Source organism: Gavia stellata, unplaced genomic scaffold (assembly GCF_030936135.1).
Source record: "Gavia stellata isolate bGavSte3 unplaced genomic scaffold, bGavSte3.hap2 HAP2_SCAFFOLD_38, whole genome shotgun sequence".
Taxonomy (NCBI): domain Eukaryota; kingdom Metazoa; phylum Chordata; class Aves; order Gaviiformes; family Gaviidae; genus Gavia; species Gavia stellata.
The window spans coordinates 2624487-2650630 of NW_026776490.1; the positions used below are offsets into that span (position 1 = coordinate 2624487).

The window sequence follows — 26144 nt, forward strand, 5'->3', positions numbered from 1 at the left end:
TCACGGGGCTAGAGACGACGCTGTCTTTAAAAGCCGTCTGGGTGCGTGGCGGGACGGTCTAGCGCGGAGCCGAAGTTTGGCGGAGAAGGAGCGGGCTGTGAGGGCGTCCCTGCCACCCGAGAACTCCCAACCGAAGGACGAGGAGACGCCGGCGGCCACCAGCCTGCGGCGCCAAGGATTTCTGTTTATCGGGAATACAGTATCAGTGAAGTGTCCTGTGCCTGGAATACAGTCTCTCTCTGCAATGACAGAGACAGACCCATTACCATTTTTTCACTGAGAAATGCTTGACTTTTACTTTCTTCCTGGCAAAAGCCAGTGCTCCATAAAAATTAGAAATTCAGGCACACAGAAAAGCACTAGAGAAAAAGGCAGGGTAAAAACAGGAAAAAAAATAGAGTCACGTTGCCATTACAGCACTGCACGGTAAAACTCCAAAGTAATTTAGGTTAGGAAACACATCCTGCATTGCAAACATTAGGACAGAAGTCTTCTTTTCCACATGTGACTCTGGGTCCACATTGCTTGAAGTACAGCTTTTTAACTTACGCTGCTCCTTAGTGGAACAATACTCATACAATAAAAGAAAGTCAATGACTGTTTTTCAATTAGGTACCATTTGGAAAAACAAACTTCAGAATCAAAAGAACAGCAGCTGCAGAAAAACATGAGTTTGGCTACTATAACTAGAGGGGCAGCACCATTATGCAAGAAACACTGTGTGCTGATTTTAGAGAGATGCAACAGAAATAGCAGAATGGAATTAAAGAAGGCTAAAACCTAATAAATAGTGTAATCCTCCTCAGGAAGAAAAAGGAGCTAAAGGACCTGTTTGACCTTTCACTTACCGTTTGAATCTCCGTCTTCAGAACTTTCTGCTATTTGGCAATCTGGCATTTCACTGTCCTCTCTTAGGTCTGAATGTTCAGAAAGCATGACACTCTTCTTTTCAGAAGCAGATTTAGCCACAAGGAGAACCCTCTCTCTTTCATTTTCTGACCCACATTTATTTTCATGCCCATTTTTCTGTCGTTCTTGACGTACGCTTCCATTTTCTTCCATAGAAGAATCCTGTGTGGACTCAACTTCCGTGCAATCCATGTTAGAAACATGTTCTTCTGGAGACTCTTCCGCACTCTCTACTTCATTTTGGTCTTCTGGAACTTTATTCTCTTTATTGAACTAAAATTTCCTCCTCTTTGCTGCGATACTTGAAGATGCTTTGTTCTTTCTGCGTTTCCTTTTTGACATCTCTACAAAGAGATATCAGAAAAAGTAAGCCAAAACATTACCAAAACAGTTCTTCCTTCAAAATCCAGCATCCTCATCTTACTTGACTTACAAGGAAAATTATCAAAGGAGCTCAGGTAACATTGTCTGTCTCCCTACATATGTCTAGAGAAAGAGTTGCAAGTTAATGAGGTCAATTTGCTATTAGATTTTAAAAAGCCAGCTACAGAATTTCACTCACAAAACCATCAGCTTCAAGATTTTATGAGCAGAAAATTCTTACTTTAGATAGGAAGTATGACCAGAAAGCAAAGTTATTAGGTGAAGTTGCTTACTGTCTTACTACGTGAACTAATATAGATGAACAGAAAAGCATTTGGAGATGAGCCCTTCTTCAAATCGGTTATAAAGCTGTAAACTTCAGAAGCTAAACACATGTTGGGCAGAGTTAAAGAGACAATTTTAAGGGAATGTTTGCTGGAGAAAAATTTGCCTGTGAAGACTTACACCTCACACGCTTTCTGTTAACCTTGTTTAAAACAAACTTAGCATTTTTGCCTTCCAGAAAAACCCACCGTTCTTTGTATCGATGGAGTACTGCACAAAGCGTATGGGTGAAGTCAATGGCAAAATTCCTAGTCCTGTTATGGAGACCAGGAAAGTTCACACCATGTCATGCGTTTTAGCCGAAAGAGACCCAAGTCCCTTTGTTCTTTCATGTCCTTTTCACAGGAAAAGTGGGGAAATAATTGTCTTTCCTTTACATATCTATTATTATTGCTCCCTTATTTTTCTGCCCTTTCCCCCTTCAGTTGGAAATCACACTAAGAGGTGGCATAGATTTTAGCATTTGAGGGCAGGGAAGGGAAAAATACTGTTTCTCATAACTAAAAGCTAGTTGAGTATTCAGAAACTGCCATGTACAACATTTTTGACTTCAAGAGAGAGCAATTTAGGAGCCGTTAAACATCAGTTGGGTCATCAAGTCCAGTGTCTTACAATGTAAACCATCCAATGTACTTGAACTTCATAACTATATCGAATGAATGACCTCTGGATTTATCTCACGTTTTGGAGCAAATTAAAAACACTGAACGCCTCTGGCACAAAGAACCAGGCATCACAGAAACATGTTATGTCACAAAACCAGAGAAGGTATCAGTGACTTTAGCACCTTCTCCAAGAAAGTCTGAATAAAATGCAACTTGCCTTCAGAGCACGGTGTACTGGAATCTACAGGCGCTGCTGGCATCTTCATCTTTTCGTTACACTTTGGGTCTGTTTTCTCACAGCCAGGAACATAGTTCTGCTTTGGCATTACACGGTAGTAAGGCGGAGCATACTTTGAAGAGCTACAACCTTGCAATAAAGAACAGATAGCAAAGAATTGTGTCTTGCATTGTTGGTTACAAATACCGAGACAAGTCTTAAAATCATTAGCGTCAAAAACCATACCTCTTTTCTTGCGAGATTCTTGAATTTCTTCACAGCGTTGTTCAAAATCTTCATCCATTTCCTCTCTCACGATGGCATATGCAGTATCTTTCAAAGCACAAGCTCTGTGCCTAATGAGACGATCTGAAATTTTACAGTCAGAACTGAGTCTTTTCTACCAGCCGATGAAATCCTTTATTTTGATTACTTATCGAAAGATTTTGCTCTTTTCATAGATAGGTTCTGAAGGGTTATCTCAGTGAATATTTTCAGCATAACAACATAAAAGTTAATCATTAAAGCAAAAGCACTAGTTACTGATCAACACTTCTATCACAATTTCTTGTCCAAGTAGTTTAATGCTCCAACATTTACAACCTGGCAAGAAATGCTCTCTGTGGATATTTAAAATGATCGAATCCCAAGTCTACTGTCCACAGACGACGTTTATCAATTTATACATTTTTAATTTTTCCAAATTAGGGATCAAAACACATTCTTACCTCCAGGGTCTTTATCTGGGTTGTACTGTAAAGCATTACTGCAGATTAGATCGATATCTTTTAGAAAATCTCCTGCAGTTAGGTACTGGTGCAAGTCAATCTTCGAGAGAACTGCCGAAAGGTCCATGGGCTGTTTAATAACTGCGTCATAATCAGGTACCTACAAATGAAATATGCGTGTTCAGAGATTTAACACAGTATCTACCAAAATTAATTATTTTAATAACGTAAAATAAAGGACTTCTTCAAAACCCCAAATATTTATGACACATCCAAAGATATGGAAATTAACCAGTTAGTTGCTTGAAAATAGAAGGGCTATTTCAACTGGCTTTGAAGAGACAGACCAGAAGAGGGAAAAACAAGAAGCAGGGAGGTCAGAAGCACGTGTGGGGCAGAGAAGGGAGCAGACACCCAGAGTGGGATTCATTTCACTTTGCTTCAGAAAATCACAGCAAAGAAAGCTTTCTCAGTAGAGTCACCCGAGATTCTCTTCGTTGTTGGCGGGAAGAAAAAGGTGCAGGAATGCACCTTTGAAGTATCTGTCCTAGGCATCTACTTTTGCATGAGATAACTGGACCGAGAGGTGCCGATTTCTTTACTCAGACCATAAAAGGAGCCTAATGACTAGTAGAGATGAGGACATCTAGGTTTGTTTAGGTTATTTACATCTCAGAAACTAGAAGTAAAGGGAAAGACAAGTCAGTGGATGTTTAGGGGAACAGGACTTTGCTGAAATGCAAAGCTCTATTAAAACGACAGCTGACTTCGAAGTATATGCCCCTGGCTTAGACTTATTCAATACATTACATGAGAAAAAAAAAAGACAGAAGCGTATGGGAGGAAGAAGAAACCACACAGCCCTTATGGTTGATCTTATACGGAGGAGCCCCAGACGAAACAGAGAATAGAATCTTGGAATTTATTTTAAAAACTGCTGTTCTTACTCCTGTTCTCACAGAAACTACTGACAGTCAATTAAAGAGCTTTAGGCTTTATTAAAACAGTCCTATAGATACTGTTTATAATTATAAAGAAAGAGATCTCTCTGCTTTTCAGTGCTGTAAAATGCCTACATGTCAAAGCCTTTTCATGAGTGAACTGTGTTGGCAGTTGGTCTAACTGGCAGTCGGTCTAACTGGCAGTCGGTCTAGATGATCGTTATAGGTCCCTTCCAACTGAAATATTCTAAAGTTCTGAAGGCATTGCAGAAGGAACCCGGGGCTTTCAGTGAAACTCAAATAACAGACATTTGAGGGCCTCAAGGAGTCAGCAAAAGTAAAAGCAAACTTCCTGCTTCTTGAAAAATCAGAATAGTACGGTCCTAAAAACAAAGACAAACCTTCCTATAAAGAGCACACAAACTCTGAGAAATATAAACATGCAGAAATTATGAATACACGCAGATAAAATGGTATTACAGATCAACACTAATTTACCTCCTCTGGGTCGGCACGCTTTGTAAATGCTCTGAAACGTCTGTCACCGGCAAGTCTACGAGTCACATCCCTTAAGAAAATCCTCAGTTCACGCAATATATCCTCCTCCTGCTCCTCCAGCTCTCTTATTTCTTCCTCTGTCAGCTGTGGAGGCTTAGGCGGTGGTGCTACAGGCAGTACTTCCAAGTACTGCCAAGCTTAAAAGAATCAGAAACTTTTAGTCAATTTACGGTACTCAAATACAAGCCTATGAAAAATTATTGATAGAAAATTACCACCAAAGCAAATGCTGTAGAGCTGTTAACTTACAGTTAGCAAAGTTTTCTATGTAGAATATCCTCACCTGTCTTAGTTTTTGATGCAGGAGGTTTAGCAGTTTGATTTACAATTAAGTCCTCAAAAAATGTTCTTCTTTCTTCCTCATTAGGCAAATGGATTTTGAACACTTCATCATCATTAATAAACAATTCTTTTATCTAAAGCATGAGGAGAAAAGATATTTCAGATGTAAGGTCACACAAATTCATGTTCTGTTCCAAAAAGATGAGTGCCTTTCCAAATTAAACTGAATAATCACCTTGATAAGACAAACTGTGAAAAGGTGTATTCTTGGCCTTAAAAGGTTGGATTTTCATAGGTTAGCATGGCAAATTAAAGTATCTTCTCTAAGGAACACCTCTAGAGTTAAAGCTCAATGAAGGGACCCTATGATACACTGATAAAGTGCTGACATTCAGCACCTCCTAGACTGCTTATTTTGTATTTACCTGCCTTGCTGTCCTTTAGTTTGAATCTTTATGGCAGCTATCGAAGGAACAGGCAGGATTCAGGAGACAAGTGTGGGCTTTTTTGGTAAGGTGCTGTGGGTTTTTTTTAAATTAATTTAAATGAGGTGTCTAAAGCTGCACACTTCCAAGTTTTACTCCATTTTTCAATCTCTACTACCAGAAAGTATGGAAGGAATTTCAATACTTATTTTAGAAAGAAATTATTAACCGTAGAAGAATTTCTGTAGAAAGTTAAGCCCTTTCAAAGCATTTGATGATAAACACGTCTAGGCAACCCCCTCTCTCCCCCCCAGTAAATGAGACAAAGTAACCAGAGCAGCATATTCACATTTTGAACACCTTCCTTTAATGCACACTCTCAGATACCTAGAAAGCTAAGCACATACTCTTACTGAATTTGTTAAGAAATACAACTAAAAATAGATTTCCAAGTTACTTAAACAGAAGTTGGAACTTAGCTTTCTGATTTGTAAAGCTTTCACCGATATGAAGAAAGAAATTGAAATTTTTAATAAAGAATTTAAATTTGAAATTACATTCCATCATTAAGAGTGTGACCATCGTACTTTCTCTGTAAAACTATCTTTCACTTTTCAGTAAAAGTATCTTTTTCCCATGTACATTTCAAGCACCGTATATTCTTGACTAAGTACGTACCTAACAATCTTGAAGTCACTGGAATTATTGTCTGAAGTAAATGTTTATGTCTGTCTAATAAGCATGAGTGTGTGAGAAGGGGGAAAAAGTTGGGTCAAAGTCAATCTCTTTACTCAGAAAACACTTTAGGCAAATGCTGTCAAGCATTGTTTTGTCTAAGCAAATTTTAAGAGACCTGGTTAGGGTGCCTGAGTAATAACAGTATGAATTTGCTTAAGAGTGCACAGTACTCCAATGTTTAAAGGATTTATAAATTAACAAAAAACTGACTAAAAAAAGTAAGAAAAGTATCAACAGAAATACCTCTTCTGGGAGATCTGCATGACACACATCAGATGTTGCAAGCAGCAAAACTGGAGCAAATGCTGGAATGTTCTGCAGTAGTGTTGTAAAAGTAGCTCTCAATGTAGCTCCAGCAGCCTCCCACCACAAATGGATATGTGGAATATAAATGATACTTGGTGCTGTTCTTTGTGCTTCTCGCATCAACTGGTAAAATCAAAGCTTGGATAAGAAAACTAAACCATGTAGAACAGGCTAATAAATAACTACGTGTCAGTCAAACTGTCTTATGAAATAGGAGCACATGCAGCCAAAACATCAAAACAATCCAACAAAAGAACAACTCCTTAACAATAAGGCAAAATTTTCACTTTACTCAAATATGGACATTGCTACACAGCCAGAAACTGACCTGAATCTCTGCCTGATTTCAAAACTACTTAGGTGTAAGGTAATGCCTAAAGAGCCTTACAACTCAGCTGCTGTGGTGGTGTGCCTGAAAAAACAAGACTAACCCTTGAGCAAGATGTATTAGCCTGGGTAAATCACTACACGACTCTGACTGCACCATTTTCAATTCAGAGTGCGCACATATCCAAGTCACTCTGAAGCACAGTTTGAACAAGCAAAGACCTATGTGAAAAGATGAGGGCTGACACTGTGAAAGAAGCCTGGTTACAATTCATAACTTCACGTACATTTTATAAGAGGTGACCAGTCTGAATAGCTGCCTGAATAGCTAAATCACTCACAGCCTCTCATTATCAATCAGACCAGATTACGTGCTTTGGAAGACCACAAGCCATTGCCTACAGATGGTACCTCGATCACAGAAGAGGACATGCATCTACCACATGAGGGAAGCGGCAACAGTCCTTTCACATGACAAATTTCTCCGTGCACCCTTTCAGATTATCAATATTCAGGGAGTTCCTGTCACAAGATGGGAAGTGCACGTGGTATATCCGGGCAGTGACTAGACATGCTAGTTATATGACCGCAGGTGCAACCATCACATAACACAAAAGGAATTGTTCCTCTTATGTGACAAATGAGTATCCAGTCATGTAACATGTCCATCCTTACTTGTAGAGCTCTCAAATGCTGCTACTAAAGGTGAAAATATTTTAATACAGTGATGTCAAACAACGAAACAGATTTCCTGCCTAAAAGTAAAAAGGAAAACAGCACTAAATCTGCTTATATTTAATTTATAGTATACGAAAACCAAACGTAAGCGTTCCATGAATTTTAACGCTTTTACTGCATATACTGCAGCAGTACAAGCTGTATATGTATATATAAGAAAAGAAACACTTCTTTTCCCCAAAAGCTTGATTGCCTTACAAATATAATGAAAATGAAGGTTACAAAAAGTGCATGACAGGCAGTCAGGCTGCTGCAGAGCCATCTACTGGGAGCACAGATTCTTAAGCAGCAATGAAAACAACTTTCTGGATCCCACCGAGATGGGGAGGACTTCTTGCTATAAAGAGGGGTTTATTAGCAGCACCTCCCAGCTTCCCAAGCTGCTAGCAACATCCTCACTTTCCATTCCTTTGGAATGAAAGATAGGGCCACATGTAACATCCTCATTTGGTATCATTTGATCTAGCAGAAAAGTGGCTTTTCAGACAGAAGTAAACCTAACAGCACATTCAAACCAGGGCACCTCCATTAACAATGAATTTTGCTTACTTTACTAGTTTATATACAGTTCATGAATCCTATGAGATTAAAGAAAAAAAAAGGTACCTGTGCACATGTTTCTTCCGATGGTGTGATGCTAACAAACAAAACAGATAGGTCTAGTGTATAGACTGGAAACTTTTCCAGGGCATGTAGTACTGCAGGTGCCAAATGAGAAGCTTGCCCGTATCCTGGCTCTCCAACTAGTAAGAACCGTGGCCTGCAAGATGTTGGCTGGTAATAAGCATTTCTAGAACAGGAAGAAGAAAACAAGTTTAAAAATGAGGTGATGAATAGGCACACAGATGATAAGGTTTTTTCCTATACACCTTTCTTTCTTTTTTTTTTCCCTTTCGGTAAATACTCTCCATGTTCCAGCAAATAATAAGCTGGTCTGTGATCAGGAACACTGTCAAAGCCCATTTTCTTTTTAAAAAACTTGTACCATACCTCCCTTAAGAAATCCTGCCAATCCCCAGCATGTCTGCTGTTCCTTTGGCTGGGTTAAGTAACGGCTGTTAAATCATACAGGGGGACTGTCCAGCTAAATACACATGTGACAACTCATCAGTAACCCGATATGGGGGAGAATAACAACTCTATCTCTCAGCACATGCCGATCTGGATCTCCTCACTGCCCGTAGACACTGATTTTCAGTAGGTCTTGAGTTTAAGTAGCTGTGAGATCTCTACATCTGTCTAGTTTAGCTGAAATTTGGCCATAGTTACTGGAGATAGTGGGAAGGAAGGAGTAGAACAACATTTCTAGAAAAAAATTAACGTGGGCACTGAAACATATTAGCTGTATCTGAAGAAGTACACAAATGGACTGGTTAAATTACAGCAGTACACTCAATATGTATTAAGATGTATATTTATTTTATTCAGTCATTCTAATGTTTCATCTTTGAATTGTCTATTAATTTCCTAGTAATCCTGCTTTACTAGCATGAAACACATTGGTGAAGAGCATTCGTTTTTTTCCACCACAATACTATTGTACCTTTGCTGGCTGAAGTCAAAGATCTAGAGACCTAACCAAGCTCAGCAGGTCAGAAGATTTTCTGGACAGCGCAGCAATAGAAAGTGAGAAAAATAACTGACCCACCAGTGACGACAATAATCTGTTTTTTCAACTGTCAGCTTATATGACTTCCACATTAAAATGTTAAAAAGTTAACATAAACTTAGTCAGTTAAAGGTACAAAATGCAGACATTGTTTAAGTTTTTCTCACAGTGTTTTAACAAACCATTTCTCAGTTCTGTTTCTGCTACATAATTCGCTGCTGGTTTAACAATCTTGGAAATTAGAAGGGCAAAAGATGTCTACACGAATCTGTAGGGTTTTTTTAGCTAAAAGGACAGGCAGCACGTTTCTTTGGTCTTGAGTCTTTCAAGGAATGCCATGGATTAAATCGACACATTCTAATAGTCTGTGGACCACTTTGACTTAGGAAAAGAGGGCTGGGCCATTCAGTTTGATGGGTTATGGCAGTGTACTCCATTAGAACCTCAGTACCCAGCTGGATCTTCACGCTTACTTCTTGCAAATATTGATCACCCCCCCACACCCCTCCCCTCTACTTCTTCATCTACCACCCCTCACACCAAAACTGTTTACAGACACGGCCATCTGAATAATGCAAACATAAAGGGACAAATATGTACCTGCTAAAATTGAGGAATTTTTCCTTTTGTCTACCAGGCATTTCAGGAGTTGGCTTATCTTCAAAGATTAATGGTGATTCCTCATCACTGTCAATCGCATAATTTCTTAAAATATGATTTAAACTGTCTGAAAGACAAGAGAGGTTTGTTAACTTTCCTGAATAGTCCATAGCTTGCTCTCACATTAATACAGCTTCTAAATCAGTGCTGGAGACCCCTTATATTGTATTTCTTCATTTGAGGGCACATGCCGAATGTTATTTTCTGAAGAGTTTATCCTACCACAGATCTAAGGAGATTGCACAAGTCTCTACAAAGCTGTCCTACATCGCATGATTTGCATAAGGTATTCTCTCTCTCTGTTGGTGAAAACAACAGGAGGTTTCTTCCTTAGAATAAAGATGATTAGGAACTTCTGTAGTTCCTAGACACCTGAAGAACCCAACAAGGCCACTTCCTTCTGGAGCAGGTTCCCCCACTGGATGTGGGGAAATTAAGTGAACGTGGTGGCCACAGACTTCCCTTTGTCTAGGACTAGTGAGTCAGAATATACAGATCAACACATCTTCTAAATAAGGCTCCTCAAAGATCCCCGAAGGAAGAGATCATGAAAGGCCGACAACGGAGACGGGATGCAATTACCAATCCCTTAGCCTCTCTGCTTTTATATTGTTGGTGGGTTTCTGCCTCTTTTACCAATGCAAACAATCTACCAGCTCTACTGGGAGTAATACTGATAGGATATTCTCCAGGGATTAGGATAATAACTAACTATTCATGGATCTCCGTTAATCAGCAGTGCAGCGAGTTTATCAATTTATTTGCTGTCACCAACCGACAGACAACTTGGTCAGGGTTGATGCAGTCAGGAGTGTGAGCTCACATACGCTATGCAAGCCAAGCCCCAGAGTATACGTTACTGAAACATTCTGATCTCATGTGCAGGCGTACAGTGTGATCCACAAACATTCAAATTAAGAGACTATGGTTAAAAATCACGATAGCTGTAACAATATTTAGCTTAAACCACTTATACTTGTATTGTGGTTCTGACATTCTTCACAGGAATTAGAAGCATTCATGTAAAAATGCCCTCTCCCCCCATTTAAACATTTATTTTGAAAGAGGTGCCTCACACATTAAACCTTAAATCCATCTCTACGAATGATAAACACGATATTAGCTACTGTGAGAAACAGGGTGCTCTAGGAGAGAATGCGTAGTTCTCTCCTAGGTATTGCGAGTCATTCACAGCTCCCATCCAGCACTTCAGTTTAGAATCCAGAATAAAAACTATGCACGATATTCCTGAAATAAAGGCGTGCATGTGCATATTATAAAATCCTACTGTCATTATGGCTGAGAGGTTTCTGTATGTTGATTGCACAAATCGGAAGTTTTTGCTTTGGCAGAAGTTTAAAGAAGCGGCTACTATTGTTATACCTTGCTGTTGGTCCTTCTTTAGAGCAAGCTCTGCGTGGGGAAATACTCTCTGCAAGGCTTGTAAAATTCTTGCTAGTGTGTTTTCAAGCAGTGGTTTTGAAATAGGTGATAGTGCTCGCCCAGGTGAAGCCACAGCCCTCCGTGAAGCTGGAACAGTCTTCTGCATAGCCATGACAAAATCCTTCGCTGTTATTTTAATAGAAGCAATATCTAACTGCAGTTTCTCACTGCTTTTGTATATTTGAGGATAGCGGCGGCGCAGAGCACAGAGGGCAGCTTCAGCACATAAGCATTTAATATCAGCACCACAGTATCCTAATAAACAAAACAAGAATGAAATGTTATGTCAGTCTCAGGCAACACAGAAGTCAAGGCCAAGGTTTCCAAAGTGCAACACTGAAAGACTTTGTATGCAGCTAAAAATTAACAGGCTAAGAGATAATCCAAAGCGTTACCGAGCTGCAGAGAAGTTTTGTTATGTGGCTCACAGCCTGATACCCTGCGCTTATGAAGCGGCCTCCTAATCAGAACTTTAGTCCTGAGGAAGATGCCCCAAAGCTCTTTAATGTTCTGAGAGACAAGAAGAAAATGACAAGAAAAGAAGCATCTAACTTTGTTTGCTCCCAAGGCGTGTCAGCTGCCTCACTCTGCAGCAAGGCACAAGAGCTCGGGTGCTGCCTGGTACAAGCTCAGATTCCTTAGGACTCAGTCACGTGCAGTGACTGACTTTGTTTTCAAACTTACCAACACATTTTTCAGCTAGCTCTTCAAGAAACATGTCCAGTGGCTTAGGGGTCCAGTCTCGTGTGTGAATCTTGAAAATATCTTTTCTAGCCTGGAAACAAAATGGTTGCATTTTGGTTTGTCCTAAGTTTTCTCTTAAAAATAAAAAACAAAACACAAAACCACCTCACATTAATAAAAATACTTTTTCTCTCCAATTCAGCAAAATCTCGTGATGACAGGCTCATTAGTTCATCAAATTTGGTCTTCTGCCAGTTCATTCAAGGAAGACAGTCCTAGCACTACCTTTCAAATTGCTACAGTTACTACAAAGAACAATAATTATGACTCAAACTCCTGTCATTGATCCAGAAAATGTCAAATGTTGCCTGTCTTCGTGTCTGATCTTAGCAAGACTTTCATTTAAGTATTTCCTGGTACACAGATTAATTATGGCAGATTTCTAGAATTCTTCCACTGTAGGGAACTGTGTATTATATCCGTTTCATGGCACCTCCTCTCCTGTTCCTGAAAGCAGATAGAAACTGGAGGCAAATGTGTGTGTTAACTACACTGCTCAGTGCACTTTTATTAGCCTTCACTCCAATAAGCATTTTATCCTTTTTCCAAAAAGTGCTACTAAAAGAAAAAGCAATATCAGCGGTAGCCAGAGAAAAACCACAAAAACAGGGTTCCAGTTTTGCACACTATCATCCCCCCAATATGTTTTTGTTGCTATATACCTATTTTTTCATTGCTTAGCTATTGCCATTGAACTAGAAGCTTCCCAAGCCCTGCACCTGTGCAGTGTACTTCACATCTTTGTCCAAGTCGCTGTTAACGAGTACCAGTAAGAATGTCAGATCCCCAAATACTTATAGGTAACGCCCAGGATACCCAGCCTGGGAACAGTCCAACACAGGTACGTCCGCTATCCATTCATAAACCAAGAACTGAGAGCAAGAGTGCTTCAGGGTGAAAGTGCCTAATTGGATTAAATAAGTAAGCAAACATGAACCACTTTGGGAATGAAAAATCTTAAGTTGCTCCAGCACCAGCCTTGGTAAAAGTTGTTGTTAGCAAAAAGGAATTCTTGCGTGCACACCATTTCTGTCATTTTCCAGATGAGATAGCAGTAATTTATAGCTAATTCAGACATTGATCCTTACTTAAACATTTCAGCGACTAGCAGCATCCCCTTTTCTTGGCTGGTCACAGTGAAACCAAAATTAATTCTAGAACTACCTACTTGTTGAAATCATCTTAGTCATATATATTCAGTACCAGGTCTGCCCTCCACAGCACAACGCAGCTCTCTCCAGACATGCCTCTTTTGTCCAAGTTGTACAACACTGATTTCGACTTTAACTGCTCCGTGATACTGCACTGTTATGTGATTTTGTTACAAAGAGGGACTTTGCCACATTAGCATTAGGGTTGAGTTTAAGTTCTGACCTCTTTATTTGGCAGGCTGAAGAGGAACTCTCGATCAAACCGTCCGGGTCTTCGTAAAGCAGGATCTATAGAATCCAGCCTGTTGGTGGCTCCAATTACCACAATCTCTCCTCTGCTGTCTAACCCATCCATAAGTGCCAGAAGTGTTGATACAATAGAGCTAACAGAAAAATGTAATTTTCATTCACTGGTTTAGTAAATTTTGTTACGTTTTACATGACCTTCTCCAATGACCACTCAAAAAGGACAAGCTTTTATTGATGAGATGCTCCTTACTGAAAGACTCGTTTTAAGACATAAAAAACCAGACAAGGTAACACAGGTCTTGTGCTGCTATCAAGCTTAGTGAATTGTTTTCAATTATTGTTTAAAAACCATCTGAAGTTTAGTAGCATTGAATTACTAGTTTTCAGGACAAATGAATGTGTCACATGAAGTTAAATAGGTTGTGGTCTTCTTTTCACAAAGATCTAGCAGCTTCTATGTAGGTACAAAAAATGTACTACCTATGGATTTCGTCTTGTTCACAGGACCGCACAGGAGCAAGACCATCTATCTCATCAAAGAAAATAATTGAAGGTCGCATCTGGTAGGCCTAGAATGAAAACACAGGAATACTGACATAAGTAAACCAGCACAATTTTAAAGAGAAAATGCGTGAAAAACGTCATGGTTGGAAAGTCACTGGAGCTAGATTTTTCCAGCTAGCATCAGGGATCTCTACTAATGGAGCTAACGGAGTAAGTGGCACGAGTAACAGAAGACAGCAGCTATGTCAACCCACTGAGACTGGGTGACAGGAAACAAATCATACCAGTAGTATTTACAGCTATTTGGCAACCACCGAGAACAGAGCCAGGACTTAATTCAATTACAGGTTCTGGAAGCAAGCTTCTGTTATGAATTTAAATGACCATGCTTGCAGCCTGCATCTGTTTCCCTCTGATCTAAAGCCACTGTCTCTTGCCTCTTGAAACCTTTTTTGTGGCTGTTTGATGTTTTTTTTTTGGGGGGTGGGGTGTTGCTTTGCGAGGTTCTCTCATTTGTTTTATTAATCTTTCCCAATACATCTCAAGATTTCAAGCCCCTAAAAAACCCACTGAAAAAAGAAACACTGACAATCCCGTTTCAGTGGAAGGAACTGACAAAACCCAAAAAAGAGTGAGTTCTTAAAAATATTGACCACAGAAAACTACAGTTACAACTCGGACAGAACACGTGGCACGTTTCCACCTTACCTGATCAAACAATAAACGAAGCTGTCGTTCAGATTCCCCCGCCCATTTACTCAGGCAGTCGGCACCTTTTCTCATAAAAAAGGCTATTCTCCTGTCACCTTGGCTACATTCATTAGCAAGTGCACGAGCAACCAGTGTCTTCCCAGTCCCTGGAGGGCCATAGAAGAGACAGCCTCTGCAATTAAAAATACCAAAGAGTCACATAAGAAAAAACATCATGGCAAAGTACCTATTACAACCCTCATCCCTACAACACACAACTCTTCTCTCTAGCTTACACTTCACATGTAAGAGAGCAGTAACAGCTGAAGCGTGAGAAAAGTCAAACCAGATGGAAGTTTTGTGTTTCTACACAACTCAACAAGGCAGTAAACAACATGAATAAAGAGGATCATGCAGATGTACAGAACCTTGAGAAATGATCGTAGTGTCCCAGAACAACACTTCCAAAACTGCTGACAAACTAACAGGGGTGGTTACAGCACAGTGGAGCCAAACAAGAACAAACTTCAGCACAGAATCTAAGACTGGGCTAACTTATGAATCACCAGTTCATTCTTCAATGATACACGGCACATTCATTCTTGTTTTCACAAAAGGCAAGATTTGATAGTAAAGCATTTAATTCTCCCGTAAAAAGCTTTAAGTTAGTGGACTTGGTCTCCCATTGCTGATGATAAACGAGGAGGAAGTCTAAAGCTGGGATATATAAATATAGCCATCAGATAAATATAGCCATCAGATAAATATAGCCATCAGCTAGAAAAGCCAATACACTGCTGTTTCAAAAAGAATTTAAATTAATAAAGAAGCAAAACACAGATTTTGTTGTCGTTCTTTGTAATACTTTTAAAGTTACTGAAAGCAAAGGATTAAAAGTTGTATTTCAATATACCATGATTGAGTTTTGCTGACCAAGAATATGTAAAGCTAACAATTAAATCTCTAATAATTTCATTTCGTAACTAAGTACAAGAAACGCTGCAAGGTTCTAGTTGCAAGTCCTATCAATTGTAAACTTGATACTTGAGCACTTGAAAAAAAAGAGAGTCGGTGGGAGAGACAACTGGACTTCCAAGAAACAAATTACAGTTGACTACCAGTAGGTAATTCCTTCTTCCTGCTTATAAACTAATGAAGTTGACTTGTACGTAGAACTCAAAACAAAAACACTCCAACCCTGCCTTTTAAAGGCAAGACACTTTCAAAGTATATTCTCCCCACACAGTACATCTTTGAACCTACATATATTCTGGATTCTATCCATTTTTAAGAAATTACTTTTTACTACTGCTAAAAAACCCCATCAACACTCCTGAAAATTTTGAAGCATGGAAACATATTGATACCTCAGTTGAATAGTCTCATGAAAATGGGGGGCCAGCAGGTCGAGGGAGGTGATTCTTCCCCTCTACTTCACTCTCATGAGACCCCACCTGGAGTACTGCGTTCAGCTCTGGGGCCCCCCACGTAAGGACAGGGACCTGTTGGCGCAAGTCCAGAGGAGGGCCACAAAGATGATCAGAGGGCTGGAGCACCTCTCCTATAAAGACAGGCTGAGAGAGTTGGCATTGTTCAGCCTGGAGAAGTGAAGGCTCCGGGGAGACCTTAGAGCAGCCTTCCAGTACCCGAAAGGGGCCTACAGGAAAGCTGGAGAGGGACTTTTTGCAAGGGCATGTAGTGACAGGACAAGGGGTAATGGCTTTAAAACTGAAAGAGGGTGGATTGAGATCAGCTATAAGGAAGAAATTCTTCACCATGTGGCTGGTGAGGCACTGGAACAGGTTGCCCAGAGAAGCTGTGGACGCCCCAACCCTGGAAGTGTTCAAGGCCAGGTTGTATGGGGCTTTGAGCAACCTGCTCTAGTGGAAGGTGTCCCTGCCCATGGAAGAGGGTTGGAACTGGATGATCTTTAAGGTCCCTTCCAACCCAAACCATTCTATGATTCTATGAAACAATGTCTGTTACCTTGGAGGTTGAATTTTGAATCGCTCAAAGACTTCTGGGTAAAGCAAAGGAAAAACGACCATCTCTTTTAAAGCTGAAATGTGGTCAGAAAGACCACCCACACCATCAAACCGTACCTAAAGATAAATTCAAAAGAACACATTTTATATGTTAAAGAAAGCTGCAACCTTGATAAGGTTCCATCAGAAATTGTATGTCAGCACAAAGGAAATGCTCTGGGCAATTTTCAAACTGCTTGAGAGAAAACTGTAAACCAAGGTAGCTGTAGACAGCACGTTATTGAAAGCTTTCATAAGCACTGGAAACATCTCACTGACACAATGAACTAAAAATACTTACTGAACAATCTGTTTGCATTGGATCAACGTCAGCCAGACTTGCTCCAATTTTCATTCGATCCTTGTGAATTCCCTTCAAATCATCTTTCCGAAAGTTTAGTGGAAGACACCTGATTTGAATTAAGGAGAAAGAGAAAAGCGCTTTCTAACTTACGATGCAGCTAGAAGGTTTTTGCTTTTATAACAATGGCAAGTGAATGCAGAAAACCTTACAAATGAGCTTAAACTTCCTAAATAGTTAAATACTTGTTCAAATTGTTTTATATTTAATGTCTGTGAGTAAATAAAGGAAAAAGGTCATTGCAGGCATTAAACTGGGTTTACTTTAACAACTCTTAGCACTTACGAATAGCCACACCAGTCAACACAGCACATACATTAATGCAAGCTTCAAACAAGTTATTCCCTATGTGGAGACTGTGAACTGACCTCGATTTGTGTGATGAAAGAACCCCCCAAAACACAGTGACATCTTTCAAAGATTTTTTGCTTCTACATTCAAAAAGTTACAGCCCAAGGGGATACTTATTTCAGTGCGGATTAACATTATAAAGGCTGCCCACCACTGCTGGTCCTTCCCAAGGACTTTGGGATGCGTGTGCCAGAAGACACACATGTCTGAAAGACACTGGGCTGAAAACCTGTTTCTTAGATTGTTATCAAAATAGTTTTTCCAGACCAATTGTTAAGTAATAAGAGCGCCGTCATTTCCTCTATTTATAACATTTTCTGTTACGATGGTTTTCTTTCTGAATAAACTACTGTAAAGCACAGGAGCAGTAGAGTTTTACATTAAAAAATTACATAAAAGTGTTCCTCCCCCCATTCCCACCTAGAAATCAAATTGCTTATTAAAAATCAATTCTAAAAATCCAATTTTAGAGAGTCCAGTTACAGTCGTCAGTACCAAGAGATACGATTAAATACTGCCACAATTTAGAAACTGTACAAGATGAAGAGGATAACAGTTCATGGTTAGACAGGCGCAGACTCCTCCCAAGTAGATTTCTCCCTCCCCTACGCTCCAATTTCATTAACCTTTTTGAATCTCTGTTATGGCTGCGCTTCCTACGCCTCTCCAAATGCTCTTCGTCATCAGATGAGGATGTGGAATCCCTGTTGTGGACTGTGTGTCTCCGTCTGCAAACATTTAAACAAACAAGTGAAAAAAATTGAAGTACAGACTAAGTGATATCAAAATTTAAATGAATTGTATCTCAGAATTTACTTTGAGATCTATTAAGTTTCCAGATCAGTGTACTCCTTATGAACCTGATTTCAAAGTACATTACATGATTTTCCTTGTGACAGCAAAATTCAATTTTTTTTAGGAAGGGAAAATGTTTAACTATTTTGCAAATAAATTTCATGAACAAATGACGCATTTTGTCCAATCTCTCTCTCTCACACACAAATAGAGTTTCACTTAGCATTATGTACCCACTCCGTGAAACATAAGCCTTTTTAACTGATTTAAAAATCTGGCTTCAGAAACCCTTCCTTCCATAACTGTCTGCTTTCAGGGATGCTAAACAAAGTTCTCATATCTAGCAAGAGACAGCGTTCTCCATGCTTCAGCTGCTTACAGGACCCAAACCCCCTTTGTCATTACTCTTGCCATTTATCATCTATAATTTCATTTAGTGTTTTTCTTGTTTAATGATAGTTTCATACAGAAACATTAACTGATTGCAAAGAGAAACCAGAATCAGTATTTGAGTGATTAAAAAAAATTCCACTAAAACTTCCATACAGGCTCTCCCTCTAACTAAATTATCTTCAGTTTTAAAAAATAATTGGTCTCCTTCAAGACTAAAGAGTCTAAAATTTTCAGAGTGAGATTCTGGTTTCAATTCCAGAACAAAAGAATTTCAGTTATACAATCTCAGCCACGACCTCCATAATCACCTCATCAGTGACCACAAATACTGCATTTAAAAAACGGCTAATAAAACGTATAGTCTCCCCCCCAAGATTTGTTTTCTTTATACCCTCAGACTACCACAGCAATAATCATACTACTAATCTGTAACTACCACCAATTCAAAACCCTTGCCCCTTGAAAGCATTATTCAGTAATGGGCCTGACAGCATTCTTGATAAATAAGAACTATCACTAACCATACACCAACCTGTTAGTTCTTTTGCAGCAAGAGCCTTGTGACTGAGCACTTCTAAATGAGTATCTCTGTCTGACAGGTGAAGACCGGCCCGAAAGATAGTTCTTACGTTGCCTTGGTTCTGTTGAAAGCAAAGACTTTAGAATAATGTTACAAACAAGTTTAAGAGAAAGCAGGATAGTGAAAGAGGCAGAAAATGTGATGTGTTTCACCGATCTCTCATTTCAGGGGAAGTTTCAAGTGATTGGGGCGGGGGGGGGGGGTGTGTGTATTTATTTTTTTTAAATCAGCGCACAGTAGAAGTGAAAAAACACGCACCTACTTTTTAAGGAGATCTGAAAACCACAAGAGTAAGGTTATCAATTCTGTTTAATTACCATTCTTTCAAGGATACATAGGTCATTTTTTACTGAAAAACAACAGGAAGCATGCCAAATGGCAAAGAAATACAATGTGCAGAGGATACATACATTTAATAAAATTTAACTGCAGAATGAAGGTAATAAATTTAAATAGGAGTTGAGTGTGTGCATACATTTTCATTAAAAGAGTAGCTCACTTATATGCAAGAAATTAGCTCTTAAGAGAAACTGTGCATTTAACCTACTTTCCAGTGGAGCTTGGTAGCGCTCAACAGTTTTCCTCTGTCGAAAGTCATAACGCTTTCGAGTGTCTTCGCTTTCTTCTGATGAAACTACTGTAAATCGACATAACGTTAAACTGTTTAAGTACTGTTGTAAATGATACTAAATTCAAAATGCACTGCACAGATGCCTATAGGTTTTACTATTACCTTCATGTTAATGACACAATAGATCTGAAAACCTGCAAAACCTTAAGACCAATTTATGCAAGACACATTCCAGAAATTACAATACACAGAGGAACATACATATAGATATTGTTCTGTCCTCACTGAAACTGCTGGGTGACATCTCATCAGTCTTAGTAACAACAATACTGTCATCTTGCTTAGCTAAGATGCAGCTCCTGTGAAAACCACTATTTCAGAAAGTAATTCCTTGTTATTTTGAGAAAGTGTTTCACAGAAATGTTTTTAATACTCTACAGTGCTAAGACTAAGCATGGTAATCTAGCTGCCAAACCCTAGCTCAGCCACAGATTACATGAGCAATAATGGGCAAGCCACAGGTGTGAACCTCCCCAATCAGAAAACAATGTCAAATGCATACAGTTTATGCCACTAGCTTCTGTAAAGTAACATGAAAGACAATATGAATGCAAAAAACAGCGTATAATTGTCTAGCAGGTTCTTAATAATACCCTCTCACATTAATAGCTGGACACCAGGTGAGGAATGTACATGCTCTGTTCACCTACCTGCTCACTAAAATTAAGTAAAATTTTGTTCCTTGGAAAGCACTACTCATTTTTTTCTTCCCCCCAAAAGGTCTCACTGCTTTCTGAATGCAAGATAAATTACACAAGATATATAGACAGCACATGGAAAACTGAAAAATTATTTTGGCACCACTACCATCCCAAGTCCTTGGTACTCCAACGCTCCTGTCACAAAGGCATGAATTTCTCTGCTTTTCTGCTCCTCTAGTCCTTCCCCTTGCTCCACTCATCTTCTTTACACCAACACTGACATGCTTTCCTTTCCCCACTCCTTCCTGGCATGATTTTAATTATAGAAGTATATTTTAGTTTTTTCCTAATTTGAAATTCCAGAGTTTTCACTTTGATCACAAATGAATTGCCCCATACTCTTTCTTTCTCATTCAACATACGATTTGTAATTACTTTCTACAAGTCTCTCCTGCCCAGCACCCCTACATCCACACACTTGAACGGAGCCATATAGAGGAGGTCTGATCACCAAGGTGCGCACCTGGGAGCCACGGGTTCAATCATGAACAGGCCACGGACTGTTCTCTGAACAAGATCACCCCAGTGCTCACTAACACCTGGACATCTAGCTTGAACCTTTTTGTAGGTCTCCATTGCCAGTGGTCAAGTCTTACACAGGCTGTGTAACATGTCCAAGATACTGCCCTCACTGCGTATTGCATAAATCATCTCTTATTCAAGCTCTGATGGTCTGATGGTCAGACAGGCGATCAGGCGCAGGGCACAGTCAGACAAGCATACTGACCAGCCAACTATTTACACGTGACTGGCCCTTTTTATACCCTTGCCCCTCTACTTGCCCACTCTTGTTCCTCCCAGAATCACCTAAACCCCACCCTTGTCCCGCCTTTGGTTCCTGCCCTAAAGATCCCATAAGTCCTGGGCGAACTGCTTTTCCCCTGCATCCCACAGTATGTCCCACCCCTAGGCAGTAACCCCTTAGTCGGAAAGGTGATCTGGAGAGCTGCCCCCGATGACTCATCCAGATGGGTTTCACATCTGGACGCTGGGGCGGATGGGGCAGATGGCTCCGCTGAGACAGCCCTGGGAGGGGCCCAGACAAGGTGGCTCTTCCTCCTTGACTGGAGTCCTTGGTTTGGGTCCCTGCCTGCCGTCGTGCACCCCTGTGCTCCTCTGGGCTTGTGCAGATAGGACTTTGATGGGTTGATGGCCCTGGGAGTAGCCCGGCGGGGTATTATTTGGGCTCCCCCTCCTGCCACTGTCTCTCTGAGCTCCTTTGTGGGTGTGCAGAGGAGGTCTACCACAAAACCTAACACCCATCGGCTCAACTACCGCCACATCCTTTTCTGTCCTTGAGTACAGTCTCGACCCATTCTGTTCCATCCAGAAAGCTCCTACAAGGATCGTTGGACTGACTGCCTTAATCACAACTATCATTCTCCTTAAAACCTTAAAGTTTTTCCCCCTCACTTCAAACATAAAGTTAATATGGCCTTTTACCATTTAACCTGATTCCTTGTGTTATTTCCCGCTGAGTACTGGGATGACAGCTCCTAATTACAGGACCAGACAGCAGCTTTCACTGACTACCTGCTGAACACAAAAATGAACAACACTATCTTCTCCCCTGCTGATCTTCATCCTCCGGAGGAGCTTTCCATACACACCGGGCAGCGTCCCTTACTTCCTGAAAACTCTTGCTGTGCTGCTCAAAACCATGAAAACTGTCATGCTGCTGCTGTAGCAAGATCACTCTTTCTCATTCTGAGTAATAACGTCCATTTCTTGTATTCCCACCTGTTTTTTTCTCTGAATATCTGTTCTGAGCTCACTGCAGTACTGCCCTGAAGTCCGTGACTTGTAGTGTCAACAGCAATATAGATTTTTTAATAGATGAAAAATACCGAGTAGTTCAGCTCATCTCAGTTGTTTAAGACAAGGCTTTTGGCTACAGCGTAGTAAAGAAAATTTAAAACAGAACTAATCTACAGTGCCACCTTGATTATCAGCTATTTCTTCAGCAGCTCTTTGGATTTCTTTCTCTCCTTGGGAGTACATATCGAGGTTTTCCTAATTAAAAGAAACGAGAAAGATCAGTGACAAATATGCAGAAAACCCGACATAGGCATATTTCCTGCCTACAGAGTAATATTATCAAGGCACTCCATAGACAGAAAAGATTAAATCAAGGTACTGGAAGAGAGAACTGGAACATCATTCTGGCATCCAGAATTAGTAACAAGAATTTCTGCTCTAAAATAGAGTTTAGTACATGCGATAGTTAAATACTTATCCAGATACAAAACTGAGGGTATCAGTTAATTACAGGTTAATAATCCAAGAGTGTGGCAGAGCCCAGGAAAAAGCAATCCCTAGCAGACAAAATAAAATTTGTGCGGGCATTTGAGAGATGATATACAAAGTACTATGGACAATTCCGGTTTCATTAAAAAAAAGGATTTCAGATCTAAACAAAAAAACCTCTGAAAGCAGGCTATGACGATGTTTAAAAAATGAAGTGCTTGGCATTCAACAAGACAGGAGAAGAACTTAATTTAATAGAGCAAAACTAAGACAGAGGAAATATGATTGCTGTATATAATTTTAATGTAAGTTCCTCTAAGGACAGAGGACTATTTAAGCTCACAGGCAAGGCTGGCACAAGAACAAACATAGATAAAGCAGGCATCAATGAATTCAGCTTTCAGTAAGATCTGAAGTGAAAACCCAAGCCCTGAAAGAGCTGTTTGTAAACAGTGTCCATTCAAAAATCATACGGCAATTCAGAAAGCATAGTATAAGACTTGTATTTCAGCATATCACTGCTCTTTCGTGTCTTCCGAAGAAGGTATTTCCTTCACCCTTAGAGCGTATCTGTAGCATGATCATACTAGTAAGATGTTAAATTATAATTAGAGAGCAAAAACAAATGTTATTTTAGACTACGCTATTCTTTGGAAGAACTTATTTCAGCTCAATTAAAATTACAACTACGTAATTCCCCTACGTGAAATACACTACTTATACAAAAATAGTAAAATAAATTAGTATCTACTTCTTCTGCATCGTGGAACACCCCAAGGTCTTCCATCATTCGCCGCCTACGCATTTTCTCCGTGTCATCCATTTTTTGCAAGACTGCTTCTGCAGTACTAAGATAAAAAGTTAACATGTAAGAGCAAAGACAGGCAAGAACAAAAACACCCATTTAAAACAGTACACATAATCAATATGATATTTTAATACAGTATTCATAAAGCAAGAATCATTGACAGCCAAGTTTTTAAACACTACTTAAAAATTAGATCAAATGTTCAAGGTTTTTATAGATTTAAGAACAAGCGTTTGAGATTTGCAAAAATACACTGTTTTCAGGTTTATTTTCCCTCTCAGTGAGCACAGTAAAAAAAATCCATTTAAGCAAGAGAAAAATAAGAATTCTGAAGATCATAGTAAGACAACAGAAAGAAATTATGGCAGTTTTTAATAGCACTTGTGTTGTTCTGCATGATAGCATTAAGTAATTTCCAGTTCACAACCTTCCTCAGACAACAGGCTGCTGGTTCTTCTCTTAACTGTAATCTAAGTTTTGTACTGGTTTTCCATGACTATACATGCTGGAAAAAACATCCCACTGCTGTTACACTTTGCAAACCTTTCCGAAAACAATGCCCATTTGGGCTTCACAAAGAGAATTAAGCCATGGACAGACAGGCAGAAACACTGGGACTACTTCACTTTGGCTTTATCCAACTTTCCTCAGTATCTTAACTCAACCAAGCATTATAAGAACATTCATAAGCATGGAAGAAAAGTTAATTAAAAATGAAGGCACTTCTGATGCTAAGAAAATTCATTTAGAGGGCAAGTTAAATCTACCAAAAGTCAAAACGGAAAGTGATCTTCTTGGTTCACAAGACAACACGTAAACCCACCGAGCCCATACATAAAAGATGCTCTCGTATGAAGACCTCTCTGCAACTGGCAATCCCAAAACAGAGACACCAGTGGCAAATTTCAACATTGGCTGTGCCCAAATTCTTTACACATGAAACACCTTCCAAATACATTCTCCCGCAAATGCTCTCAGACCTGGAAGTCTTAAGCAGCCACAAGCACCTATTTCCAAAAAACAGGTTAAACAGTTTTGCTGCCAAGTACAAAGGCCCACACCTTGCACAAATCAATGTATTAACAATAATTACAGGACATACCAGTGCAGGCAGAGGACGAGGAGGAAACCCTACCTGATCAATGACCACGGAATGTTAGCGGAGGTTGCCAGTAACAACCTGGAAGTTCCAAGCTGCACCACCCTGTTGGAACTCTACTATGGAAGGCACCTGCAGCCCAGCAGTTGTCACACGGATGTACCGTATACGTAAGGGCACGTAGGGAAGTCTCAGCCTGAGCACTGAATACATTTAGCTCTTGCTGCCAGCAATAACAATACCTTTTTCTGTTGTCAAAAGAAGGAGAAAGTCCCTAGCCAATATTACGCCATAGCAGAAAGGCTTGCTAGTAAGGCTCATTTTAGTAGCTTTGTAAGATCATGAAAAAAACTCACTTACTTTGTTATAAGTTTGTTGAACAAAACAGATTGATTTGTAATGGTGTAACGACTTTGTTGAAGTCTGCAGCTCAGCGGACCTCCAAATCCCCATTTTCTTCATGGACTTGTGCAGCTTTTGCATCAGCTCCGGTCTTCAGTGTTCTGGTGACTACAATGCTCGTCTCCGCCACACTTTTCTTGTGGACAACTTGAGCTTAATAGCCTTTGAAAAAATTATTGCGGCAAAACCTTTCAGATAAACTTAGTGTTTCATGAAAAAAACCCCACCTTTTATTTCAACATTGGTTCAGAGAAGCAGCCAAGCTTGACCTTGCATGTCCTGGGATTAAAATCTAGTTAGGAGAGTTTTTCTCCTCTCTCCGTTCCATTTGTGACTGCATTTGGAGGGATATTAAAAGATTTCCTTCAGGAGGATGGCATTTATCCACAGGAAGCCAAAGGGAACTCAAGATACACTTCTTTTATTACCGTTGATCTTGTTCACATTGGTATTTCTGCAAGGAGGATGAGTACTATCACTTCTACTATGTGAGGAAAGCTGTGATGACCATGAGAGGTGGCTTGTTCAATTTACAACCCAAGGTTTCATTAGGAATATCCCAAACTACATCTCACACTGAAAAAGGCAGAAAAACAACCAGGTTCTTCTACTTCTTGACACTAACTTTACCAAGAGGTACTTCCATTAGTAGTTGATGGAGATGGTGACAGAAGCGTGAAGAATGTCACTACAGGAGGGCAGTGATGCATGCGTAAGGCCCATGCAGGGCCATGCAATGAGAGCTGTGGCCACCTGCTGCTGAGGGGTCAGCCCTGAGCCACAGAGCTGGGCAATCCTGTAACTGTCTGACGGTCTTCTCCTCAGTCAACCTTGAACAAGTCATCCCCACCGTTCACCTGACAACTTCTCCTGATAAGACAGACCTTTTGCACAAGGCGGATTTCCATCACCTTTCCTTCATGGCTCGTTTTAAGGAGCACCTCCCTTCCAGCAGTCCTCTGGGCTGGTGGAGCAAGGCCTCATGAGACGCCTCCCGTAACTGGCTTTTGAATTGGGGCATCTGAGATGAAACCCCTGAAGACATTTTCTGCTTCTCAGATCCAGCACAGATGGATGTAACAAGACCTAAAGCTTAACAAGAGGCAGTCTGATATGTCAGAGTCACCCTTAACATTTTTCCTCTCAAAGGTTTAAGAAAGAAATCATAACAGAAAGCCTTTCAACTATTTTTCAATTTGACAGAGCCCTAGGTTTATTTG

General features: G+C 40.0%; 1 pseudogene; it reads right to left on the minus strand.

Moving 5' to 3' along the window:
• LOC132321035 (ATPase family AAA domain-containing protein 2-like) lies at positions 1 to 25846 on the minus strand (annotated as a pseudogene).
• Positions 25847 to 26144: the final 298 nt, after the last annotated feature.